The following is a 13,269-nucleotide window of genomic DNA, read 5'->3' on the forward strand; positions in this document are numbered from 1 at the left end:
TGGGAAGTTTCAGCCTCTACTGCTGTACCACCAACATCTGCCTCAGATGTTGTGGACCAACATAATAAAGTAGAAGGTATTACTTTCAGAGCAGCTCTCATATTTAAAATTGGCCCTTTGGAACTCCTTATCATGCCCATGATAAGCATGATGAGCACAGAGGAGATCCTTAAAATATGTGTTCATGTGACAGTTCATCCTAGAAACCAAACATTCAGAAATAAACCATCCTACCACTTTTGTCTCAGCTACTTTATTCAGTTTTGACCACAGTTCACATCTTGCTTCCAGATGTTTTCCAGAGGTCTGATATTCATCCTCACCTCTTTTTAACTTAGCATTTATGGAAATGGCTTTTCTGCTTTTAGTCTATCCAACATTAGTATTAATAAATTTGGCACTTTTTCTTAAGAACTTATTAAGTTCTGGAAGGAAAAAATCACCAATTACCTTCACTCTTATTACTTTAATATACAAAGCTGTTGTAGATGAACAGGGAAACCATGGATTTAAGTCCTCATGTATTCCACATGCTTGTTAGACTAGCTCATGCTTTCTGAAAACTGTACTTTATTCGTGGTCTAATATGCAGTATGAAAATGATGTAAAGTGTGAGGCAAGAAATAGAAGGGAAAGGGTACATTTTATGCAAATGTACTCAGAAAGTGTTCAGGACTGGTGACTTCTAAGTGCTTAGGAAGCTGTGAGATTGCTGTAGTGCAAAAGGCTCTGGGGGCCTCTCACTGGAGAAAGCATTGACTGGTTGGACTTAACACAGCAATTTACAACTCAAGTAGTTAGAAAATTGCCCTGAAGGCTAGAAGAATCTCCACCTGTGAATTAAGGCATGAGTTGTGTTCAGCTTTATCATATGGGTGCAAATTTGAAAATGGAAAAGTCTTTAAAATGTGAGCATTGTCAGTATTCTTTAAGACCCAAATGTGCTCTAAAACAGGCTAAGTAAGTTACATCTGATTACACTTCAATTTTTTTCTTAGTATTTCTTTAGGGTGAACTTTGTCTAAGTGTCAAGCTACTATAATCTCTCCTGCCTATGCTAGTGCAGTCGCTGAGTTTTGCTCCTCTACCTTCCATATATATGGAAGTGTCACGGGTTACCTAGATCTGCCTGTGCCCGTGACACTTTCCACTCTTGCTATCAAGACTTCAAAGAAGGCTTCACATAACTATCACAACAGTAAGCATCATTTCTCCAGTAACCATTCCATATCACACATTTCTTTCTTTATAATCCTTCCTTCTTTTCTTTTTTCCTGCTTCTCTGCAGTCTCTGTATGGTAATTTGTTCTCCTTATTTCAGTAGCAAGGTAATCACCATTGTTATTCTGTATCTATGCTTTGTTTCCAGTAGTCAATAACTTCTTTCTAATGCCTCATAACCTAATTTGCCCAGGCTGCAACTGCTTAGAGCTTGTTTCATGAGAAATAGCTCAGGTTTATTTGCTTATTGTGTTGGCTGGCACTGTTAATTGACGGTCCAAGAAAAACAAGTAAACAAACAAGAAGTATTAGAGCAATGGATAAAGGGAAAAAAGAAACGAGGACTGGAAGTTCAAAATGCAGCTTAATCACTTTCATACTAGCATATTTTAGTCCATCAATTTCTCAATTCAACTTTAGGCCAAAGCATTAATTGAAGCTTAATTTTGTTTCATTCCAATAAATAAATAAAAAAATAAAAATAAAAATAAAAGAGAAGACAGGAAAAGAAAAAAAGACGCCCATGAGATATGCAGGGATGGGTATATCTGTGATAACTTCAGTAATAAGACTTAGTAAGAAATGTAAATGTTTACCTTTTGTCACAGTTTTTACAATGTGTAGGGAAAGCAGTTTTTCACTTCTTAGACATCAAGATCTGATTTTCATACATCTTGAGCTCTCTTGGTTTCAAGTGCCATCAATTGGATGTTAAGGCTACCAGGTATTCTACCAATAAATAATCTAATCCTCCTCAGAGCTTCATGTGATACATGAAGTATTTTATAGGATTATCAGTACTGTCAAAGCTAAACCAGTGCAGAAAAATACTTCCAGCTTTTCATGATAAAAGAAAAAAAAATAACATTGCTTTATTTATTGTTCAAAACAATGCTTTTGCTTTGCCTTAACAAAGCCAATATCCACAGTATGCCAATTATGTCTTTTGAATGACAGAGTTTCTACATGCCAACTCCTGTTCTGGTTCCTTCATTTTTTCTTAGAGGGGTTAATTTCCTTATGTCACGTTTATGTGACAGAACTCAAGTTATGGATAGAGCTGAACTCAGAATGAACAGATTTTTGTTTCCCTTTGTGAAATTGTTAGCAGTTTTAGCCTCATTTAAAATTATGGTTTTTTTCCCAGGTTTCAATTTTGCAGTTGTTTACAGTACTTTCTGCCTTTCAGGAGACAGCTTGAGTCTGAATCAGATGACAGAATGACTGGACAATGTTTGTTCTGCTCCGGTCGTTGCTAAGGGAGAGGCTGCAGCTGCCATAGACCTGAATGTTAAACCCACACTTGCTTCTTTTGTAGCCTCTGGAGCATAAAAAAAGCCTTTCTTACTGTGTAAAACTTCAGAAGATCTTCCTCAAGGTGGGTTAAGGACTCCTTTGAGGAGATCAGCTCAGATATTCCAGTTGGGAGTTTTTTTCTTTCTCTCTCTCTTTTTTTTTTTTTTTTTCTTTTTTTTTTTTTTCTTTTTCCCCAGTGCTTCCTGTCCTGTGTATTTTAATGTTATTATCTGCTGAAGAATTGGAGTTTGATTTTGGTGCAACATTTTTCAGAACCATTAGTTTCAGTCTCTGGCTTTCAAAACTATCAGTCTCAGTCTTGATGACTATGCACTATTAAGATGGGCTCCATTTATCATTGACATTTCCTACAAAGAAAAGCAATAGAAGGCTTGCATGGAGGGGAAAGGAAAAAGATAAAATAACCAGACCATTTCTACCCTACATTTGTTCCAGCTGGTGACAAGCTTGACTATGTCTCTCCCCCACCCATGCAAACATTGAGCACTGGTTCTGTAGGTCGCAAATGGTATGATTTTGCATTTCTGCCTGCCTACTGGTTTGGGCAAAGTAAAGCAGTGGGGCTTTGCAGAGCAGGGCAGCTGGTTAAACTGCTTCCTGCTGTCTGAATCTTTCTTTCTCTTTCAAAGTGAGTTGCAGTAGTCCTTGTGGGAAGGAAGGAGAAGATGGTGGTTTTGCACAAACATTCTCAGTGACTGTTCTTTTTTTTTTTTTTTTTTTTTTTGTGGCAATCTTGGAATTTCCCAGCAGGCTTTTCTTTCCTGCAGCCCCTCTGATGTATTTCTTCTTCAGTTTCCTTGCTAAGTCTCTGAGCCATAACCAAACTTGTTCACTCTCCTTAGGAAACATAATGGAAAACTAACCTCTGAGCCAACCTTTGGAATGCCAGGGCAGCAATAACTCCAAAAAGAAGTGGAGGTAGGGCTGCTTCTTGCCTCTCTGGTGGGTGGATTTTATCAGAATAGGTAGTGCTGATCTGTATCGCTCAGCCACACCAAGGTTATACAAAGAGCAGCAAAACCCCAGGAGCATAACAGTAGGTCTGCTTTTAACCTCAACTTTTATCTCTCACAGCCAGCTTCCTTCCCACACCACAAGCACCACGTGTTATTTAATACCAAGGCAACACTCAGCAACTGAGGTCTGTCCATGGAATGGAAAGGGAAAAGACAGATGACAGGAACACCAGATGTGTGGGCAACATGAGGACTAACAATTGTGGAGCAATGTGCCTACAAACCAGCACTGAACTGCTTCATGCGGCCTTCTCTGAGTTTTGGCATGGTGGGGCCAGGCTTTTCATCAGTCCGCTCTTTTTGTCTAGCTGTTACCTTCTCCTTTAGGTGATGAGAAGTGAATACAACTAAAAACTGCTGAATGAAATGAGAAAAAGCTGAAGAAATCAGGGGGTGATAGAACCTGGTTCAGTCTATCATGGGGTACCCATGGCTAAAACCAGTACCACCCTGTGCCCCAGGGCAATATATTTGTTGTACCTGGAGAATGGTAGCAGCACCCATCACAAACACTTCACTCCCCTCCTCATCTGAAATTTGCTTAGCCCTGCAGATATGTAAGGAAACTGATTATACACCTTAATTGCACTTCCTGAAAATCATCTCTATATGGGGAAGAGTGGTGCTTACTGCAGTTCATGAAGAGTGAGGCCTTCTAAAGCCTTTGGCAGGAGATAAGTCCTTGATCATATGTGCCTTGAAAACAACGAGAAATAAGGGAAACAAGGGAAGACCTAAAGCCAAGGCCGTAAGTCTGCCTGAGTGAGAATGCATTAGTGTTTACTTTGAATTACTTGTAGACGTGGCAGATACTTGCTTTACAAGTGTTTCATGCTCAGTGTGCTACAGAAATTGAAGCAGTATTTTTCACCCTTCATCTCCCTGATCTGCAACATAAAGTGATGAACTGTTTAAAAACACGAGATGGAATAGGCAAAATAAATAAATAATAAAACAACAACAAAAGAAACCCACTGCACTGAGACAGCTGCACAGACCAACAGCTGTGACACACACAGGAAATTTGGATGGAAAGAACCATTAGTGCATTGAGACCATCTCCTCTCCTGTTAGCCGGGCCAGCCCCCTTCTAGCAGACTTTGCAAAAGCAGCTACTTCGTATCAAATATGATATAAGTGACTCTCAGATTTCGTGTTTCATTAGTAGAATCTCAGGGAAAAAGCCTTTTCAGGGATCAGTTTCTGCCTCACCTTTTCTTGTGTTCATTGTGCAACAGAAACAGGCCTCTTCTGTGTATTCAAGAAACTGCTCAGACTACCATTTTGTGCTGTATTATCCAAATAATGGTGTTCTTTTGTTGTTCTACAGCAGATTGGATTGAATGACAAAGCCCATCCTAGGATGGGTACAAGATGGCTAGGGACAGCTATTTTGCAGCCAACCTGTTGAATGATTGACCTGTGTCTTAAAGGAGAAAATAAATAGCTGGCAAGACTGTATGTGCCTTTTGGACAGCTGGGCACATCTCCCATTAAGCCTCAAATATTATAGATCCATTTTGCAGACCATATGCTTATCCTTTCAGCTCCTTAGGAACAGAGAGTATTACACAGATGATAAACACAAGCTTGAATTTTAGAGACTGCGTGGTAAGTCTGCACTGTGGTCATCCTGATTTCCCACTGATAAGTGGCCAATTTCAAGTAATTTCCAATGATAACATCCAAAATAAGTGTTCCAGGTGTAGCTGAGTAAATCTCATGGGCAATGTCCAAAATTATTGAATTAATCAATCCAAAATTAAAAACAATTATGTTATTATGAACTATTAAAGATACTTGATGGAATGTGGGGGTTTATGGTTGGTTGTTTTTCTAGGGATTTTTTTGTTTTTTTGTTTTTTTGTTTTTTCTTCAAAGAGTGCTAGCTGGAAAACTGTTTTTGCACTGAACAAATTAAGAGATCTGAAGTATTGTCTGGCTCTTGCGCACAGTCTGTCGTCTTCCACATCTTGCCAAACACAGAAAACCATGTGTTTTCTGTCAGAGTCCCACAACAAACCATGTGGAAAACAAAGGGCTATAAATAACTCCTCCTCAACATGAAAGGTGACTAATCTGCTGCTTCCAATAATATCACCCCCCACTCTCCAAAATCCCCAAATTTTCTTTACCTTTACCTGTCTTTGTGCTGAAGCCACACTGTGGCTCTCCTCTCTTTAGAGATATCATGCTACTTTTTGCTCTTTCAATCCTCAGTGCTTGCAAAAATACCACTTCAATTGATTAACATGTGCATTGTCTCTGTGGAAAGGTAGATTTCATAAAAGAGGATGTAATTTTAAATGCTAGCTTTGGAGAGTGTGATACATTGCTTGAGGTCTTGTTTGTTATCCAGGATACTGGGTTAATTTACTAGTTCCTCAGCCAATTCATTTGCATTCCCTATGCCTTTATTTCCCCTGTCGGGTGGGGGTGGGGAAATGCATATTCAGTGCCTTGTTTGAAACGATATGCTTCATCTAAAAAAGGCTAAAACGTTGTGAGATCTGTTGATAAAATTGCAATATAAGCACTAAATGCTACTATCACAAAGCAAAGAGTCAGACACAATTGTTTTACAGAGCTTAAAATCCATACAGGTCTGGAAAAATAAGCAGGGAAGGATTTCCTCCAGCTGTCTCTTCTGTCACTCACCCTCTATCAGCCAGGGGACATGAATCACCCACTCCTTCTTGAATCTGACCAACATTTAATGGAAATATGGTGCCAAAACCAGCATTGTCTTTATGTGTATAAGTATATGCTAAATATTTCAAAAGTGTGGTTTTAACTAAACATTTAGTGGTGAATAAGTATTTTTATTTTGTGCTGGATTTTAGTGTGCCATGCGCCAAACAATGACAGTCCAACTGAACAAGAGAGATGACTTCATTTGTTGTTCAAAAATAAACTGTTCGTGTTGCCTAAGTCACATGATTAATGGAAGTCACTTGCTGTATTTCTAAAAGTTATCTTCTTTTTCTCAACTGCAATTCTTTTCAATAATATCTATTCCTCCACTATCACATTTGATTTAAAGTTAAGTTAAAGTCTTCTCTGGCACAGGCATCCTAAAGCTATGCTCACCTGCAGCCAAAATAACAATAGCAACAGTAACACTTTTGTAATGTGTTGAAACTCAGCGTCGTGTCAAAAACAGCATTTCATAATTTTGGAGTAGTTTGTTATTTTGAATTCATTATGTATTTTGATAACCCCAGGGTGAGTCATAGTAAGGAAGGCTGTCAGTTGATGAAGAACTGAAATCTTTATTGCTATTCCACATTTTCTTTTTGGCTTTGTCTGTTTAGTTGGCTAGTTGTAAAATAAGAATTAGGAAGAGAATGACAGAAGAACAGTATTCCACTGCAAAAAAGGTCTTTTCATCTGTGATTTTTCCTAGATTTTTCTAAATGATGTCACAGTTTCAAATTGAATTTGTGTAGAAGATCTATAGGTGTTTTTCTTCATAAATTCATTTAAAATGTCAACACTGAGAATTTTTCCCTTCATATCTAGCAATTCTATAGGGAGTCTGTGCATTAGTTTACAGTAGGCAAGTTATACCTCAATGGTCTATGAAAATATGATTCCATAAAACACATATTTCCACATAAAACACTGAGTATTTATGACTTGATACATAGAAAATGTTGATAATGTTGAAGTTTTTGGATAGCTTTTTAATAACCTTTTTCTTTTCTTGTGTTTTTCCAGGCCCCTCAGACTTCCTCCTTGACATAGCTTACCCTCATTGTGTCATCTGAAATCCAGGAGTCCTGTGTATTCTCAGTATTTCATTCCTCTGTAGTTCCTTGTCTCTGGCCATCAGTGCCTCCCTGACTCTAAGCATGGTAACCCCTGACTCTAAGCATGGTAACCCCTGCCTCTTCCTGTTCTCACCTGTATTCTCCTGTTTTTCCGTGTTGTCAAACGCTTTCCAAATCCTAGCCCATGCCTCGTTTTCCATGTACCTGCTCAAAATTGGTCTGTGGGGAGTCCGGTTACAGCACTGGAAAGACAAAGCATAGTTCAGCTCCATATACAGGCTTGGGAATAAAGCCTGTTGTAACTAAGCACCCTAACAAAACATTTTTGCAGTGCAAATAAGTCCTGTGTGTGGGAGGCCAACTTTTTAAATGTGCAGCGTGTCATTTTAAAATTCCCTTGGGGCTCTGACCTTGTAGGCAGATGTCTTACACACTGGTAATGTGTCTAAGTGACTTTTCACAATGATCTGTCCAGACAGCATCTGCTCAGCAAAGCTGTCTTTTAGCAGACCAGTACAGGACAGCATCTAATCTCATGTATTTCATCCTAGTCTGAATGAGGAGAACACAGCCTGCTTCACTTGAAGCACCTCTGCAGGAAGAGCTAGGACAAAAATCAGTGGCTTCATTCTGACACAAGCAGGTAACAGTGAAAGGGAGGGGGCCATGTTTCTTCAGCATAAATAACATTTTTATGACTCCCATATCACAATTCAGCAGCTCTGATGTCAAATTACAGTAACAAAAGAGATGAGAGATGGTATGTGTGGGAAGGAGTGTTGACAAAAGCATCTTGTACAACTTCCTTTGAGCTCCTCAGCTGTGCTATCAGAGGTGGGCAGCTGTGTAGGACAAGCCCAGCTTTAGGGGAGCAAAGCCCTACACTGCTAAGAACCAGCCTGTGGCAATTGCAAGCAATTAGATTGGTTGTTAAGCTTTCAACTTAATCAAGATCTTTGCTGGGCCACTGGCTCTGTCAGCCAGCAGATTAATTTGCTTAGTCTAAGTAAATGCCCAGGCTGGAAAAACTGTACTGTTATTGTTTAGAGCATCCCGCATTTCTGATGGTGCAAAATGTGTTAAGCTTAAAAATACAAGATAAAACTAAAAATTTAAAGTTCATTAAAACATTTTTAGATCCTTATAATATTAATATGGGCTTCTTGTTTTGTATTTCAGTTTTTCAGCTACATCAGTTTTGTCTTTTCGGATTCTTCAAGCTGCCCTACCATGATGACAGAATGCTTCTGAAGGAAAAAGATACTGAGATTCCAGAGGAATTCACACCAGAAGGTATGGCTTCTCAGAACACAGAACAAAAGATAAAGTACAAAATGCTTAGCATTAAGTTCTGGGGGAAATAAAATGCTCTAACAGGACTGTATCACAACTTTTCTCAGCCATATTATCTCTATCACTGTGATACCATCCATATTAGGATCAGCTTTCTAGACCTCATCTTTGAGATGTTACACCTCACTCCCTGTTGTCTCCCTCTAAGACGTAGTTTGAGTCCACCCCTACAAAGCCTTTCTTGCCCCTATGCTGCTTGGTTCTTTCTTCTAATCATTTCTCATGAGGTCTCTGCTAAATGTACTCTGCATGCAACTTTTCATCACTGACCCATAGCCACGGGAAGATGTTTCTCTGTACTGGATTGCATGTGAATTGCTCTGTTTAATCAAAACTTCAAGCTTCTCAGATGACTATGTAAAAGTGAATGCCAGCTGAGCCTCAGTGGTAATTCTCTTTGCTATTCTTGATCTGAATCCTCCTCCATAATAATGTCTGCCAGTGGCACTCCCACTATTGTTCCAGTCCGGGGCTTCTTTGCCAGCTAGAGAAGGGGAAAAAAGGGCTTCCCCCACCTACTTTTAAGTACCTCAGATGACCTTTGTTATCAGGGACACCTTCTTTAGTGCCAGCTTCATACAGCCTCTGTCACTGTAGACAAACAGAAATGGAAAAACCCTGATCTTAAAGTATTCTTCCACCTTGGAGAATGTATTGTGTAATGCAGCATGTCAGATTCAAACATAGCAGGAGATGTTCTACTTGATCTTCTTAGAGAACTGTTTGTACCTGCCTACTGTGAAGTTTTGTGTTTTACCCAAAGGGAAACTGCATGAATTCAGAGTGTCTGGAATAAGGCTGTAAATTACTGACTTCAAAACTACACCGTTGTGGTTCTTATAAGAAGAAAATGAACACAAATCTTATAGCCCCAATAAGTGATTGCTGTGCCACTTAAAGGGTATGTACCACCTGTGTAATTTGGAGCTGACAGCATAGGTTTCACCACTTGCAGTAGCTGAGAGTGTGAATCTTGACACTAGAATTCAGAATATGAGTCTCACTGTGGAAGGATTCAGACCTCACTCTATGAGGAGGAAAAAAGTGTGAATCTTGGTATTTGTGTCTGCAACACTAATACTGAAACATCCATATTGAGCTACAGCCTCTTGAACTGTATCCTGTATACATGAAGAATGTGTTAGATTGAAAAAACTATGGTACAGTGATTTTCATTTCTGAACACTGAAGGACATCAGAAAAACATCCTTCATGTTTAGAACATAACATTAATTACTTTCAGATATAACATAAGGAGTGTGTATCACACACATACTGATACACTAGATTGTGGACTCATTATTTAAGTCTGAAGCCTTAGCAAGGAACAAACCCATGCTGGTCTTCTGCTAAAGTCTACCTTCTGCTAGACCTCCTAGAGCTTTGTCATTCATTGCCATATACAAAATTTCCCTTCCTTTTCTTGCTTACATTTGTTAAGACTAGGTAGGGCACCTTTTCAGGACGACTGTCAGTGAACTTGCATAAACTCTCTTCATCTCATCTGCCTCATTTAACTCATCAGGCTCTGGCTGTATCTTTCCTAGACCAGGCCCATTTTTCTCTTTCTTTCTCCAGTACTATGCTGAAACCTATCCAGACTAACGAGCACTCCTGTGGCATTCTCTTTATTCCTTGCAAGCATTAATAAGCTGTAGTGAGTCAGAGAGAGCTCCCAACTGGTTTTGTGTCTGTGCATGGGAATGGGCATAAAGGAGACACTGGGGCTAGCAGACAAATTTGTGGTGCACACAGAGTTAACATGCTGACAGAAACACTGAGGTTTACATCTGAAAAACCAAATGTAAAAATAATATGATGAGTAAGACTAAAATTCCCTGTTCTGAGCTTCCATGGGGCCAGCTCCCCTCCCCCACCATTCAGGCATCAGCAGTCACTTCTCCTTTTTGCTGTGCCTTGCAGAAATGTGTCCTGGGATGAGTCAGAGCAGGACTTCCAGGCAGTAGCATTACTGCATTTGGCTCCCATCAAAAATGCCTACTGCCAAGGCCTTACATCTCCTTCCACATACTCAGAGGGATCTCCTTCTGATCCGCTTGTTTCTCCTTGATCCTCTTTTTTTCTGAACCAGGGGACTGTTGAAGATAGGAGTTTGGAAGGGGTCTCTGGAGGTCACTTAGTGCGGTCTTCTCCTCCAAGTGAAGCTTCACAAGTAGATCAGGTCATTCAAGGTTGCATCTTCAGGAGACACCACAGCAACCCTGCCCATCTCTTCCAGGGCCTGACCACCCCACTGGGAAGAACTTTTAGAATTCGTTTTGCCCTCTCCACATTCATAATCTCTCCAAGTTTTTCTGCTTGTCCACATCCCATTTGTCACTGTTTAGCATCTACTCTTATACCTACGCTCCTATCCGGTATTTTAAGTGCTCTCTCCACACGCTTTGCTGAGGCTCTGGTACCTTCCTTGCAGTTAGCACACACCATTCATGTTCAACCCTTTTTCAAAGAGAACAAGAAAAAAAAAAAAAAAAAAAAAAAAAAAAAAAAAGCTTAAAAATGTCCTGGGAACAGACTGTAGAGAGCACACTTAGGTGTAAAGAAGCATGAATTTAGTAAACCACTCCAGTCCCCTTATCAGCAAGTTCTATGGTGAAAATTCAGCCGCTTAGAATGTCTTCCAAGGAGAGGCCATCTCCTGCTGTGGCTGGCGAGCCAGTCTGCCCTTGAGTCCTCTCCTTGACTGAGAGCTTGCAAGGTTTTCATGAGACACTCAGGGCCATGTTCCCCCTGAGGCCATGCCTGACTTTCTCCCACAGCCCCAGAGCATTGGAGGTGGGGAGGGGGGAGGTTGGCACCTTCCCCGGACTTGATCTGCTGAAGGATGGGGCTTACACATCTGTTTTCTGTTGTATCAGGCAGCCACGGTACAGCCATATTGGCCTCACTCCCGAGCCCAGGCTGTGCACGAAGCCCTGGCGACAGCATGCTTTGAGCAGTGAACTGCAATGGCAGCACCGGGTTGTTAGCAGGCATCGTGGTAGGACGCCGTGTCACTTTCTGCTGCATTTGGAGATTTTATGAAGGCCACTCGTGTGTTATTTTCCTTGGTGTAATTGCTCACGTTCAGTAGCTCTGTAATAGATCAGATACAATCTATGCTGTACATCTTCTCTGCCCCGATGCTGGTCAAATCCTGATTTCACCGCTGAGATTCGTTTCGTTTCAACCCTGAAAGTAAAACGGGGAGTTGGTGCGGGGCCGACCGCCTCATTCTGAAGGTGGGTGGCACCTCCTTGCGGCGTCTCTACAGAATTACAGCTTTCACAAGATCGCTGGTTTTGATTGAATTAAACTCATTATCGACGTGACACGCATTACTAATTCTAGTATTTCGTTTTGATTGTGCAATAACATGTCAAGTCGTTGTTGTAATTTTTTATTAGACTTTGAAAATCACGTTGTTTGCAGCAATTGCCGTTTTTCAGTAACTGATTTTCTTTCATTAAAAATATACTTGCCCAATGTATGGGACTAGCTCTACTGACATCTTATAGCTTTGGAGACTCTGCACGAGGTGTACCCCGTGCCTCTCCCTGCACTTCATGCCAGTGAGTGCAGGGACTTCACAGCTTTTTTTTCTGGATACAATACAGTGCCCCACTCCAGCAAGAAGCCACAAGGAACCACAAACTTAAGCACAGGTAAGAGCCGGGGACCCACAGGTATAAATGTCAGAGAGGCAAGAAAAGGTTACAGGTCAGAAAGGAGGAGAACTGGGTGCATGCTGGCTAGTTTTGTAGTCTGCCATTGTAAATGACTTGTGCTTTTTCTTCTCAGATGAGAACACTGATCAATTAGGAATACAGAAACCTAAAGTCACTTTTGGAGAAATGAGGATGAAGAGGTTCTGCAGCACGAGGAAGGCAAGAGGAGGTCCCTGTGCCTGGCTCCTGTTGCCTCATCGCTGTTGTAACAAAATCCCAGCTCTTGGCCCCAGCCCGTGGGACTCTGGCTGAACCACACTGATCACTGCCTGCTCCCAGGACGTCACTGCAGCTGAGAATTCAGCCACCAGCTGTGGAAAAGCTCCCTTCGATGCACAGCGTGGTAGCTGCTGCCGCTTAGTGGCATGAGCTACTGAGTGCACATTTCATCCACAGGGCTCTCCGTGTTGGCTTACAGCAGGATACAAACTGAAACTGAAATCCTGCATTCCCGAAGTCAAAGCAAACCCATTTGCTTCACCGAACCCGGAATACCGCTATGGATCCCAATACCCCCAAATTCTCAATGGGGCTCAATCACCTAGGAAAGCAATGGTGACCATCGCAGATATGATCTGGCAGCACAGGGAGCTGTGCTCTGGGAGGCAGTTGTTCAGGCAATGGGAAGCATCTGTGAAACACAGGAACCATAACTGCAGAACCAAATGCCAACTATTTTTCCTATGAAAATTTGCTTTCAGAATTCAGTGCCTGCTACAAACATTCTGCTTGCAAAGTGAGGAAGACAAGGCTTCTCAAACTGCCTTTTGAACACATCCCTGTAAGGCTGTGTTCCCCTTGCATGACTGCAGAGAGCAGCTCAGCTGGCACAGGCTGCTGCTGACTGCCTTCATTCCTAAG

The sequence above is a fragment of the Excalfactoria chinensis genome, chromosome 5 (assembly GCF_039878825.1).
Source record: "Excalfactoria chinensis isolate bCotChi1 chromosome 5, bCotChi1.hap2, whole genome shotgun sequence".
NCBI classification, from domain to species: Eukaryota; Metazoa; Chordata; class Aves; order Galliformes; family Phasianidae; genus Excalfactoria; species Excalfactoria chinensis.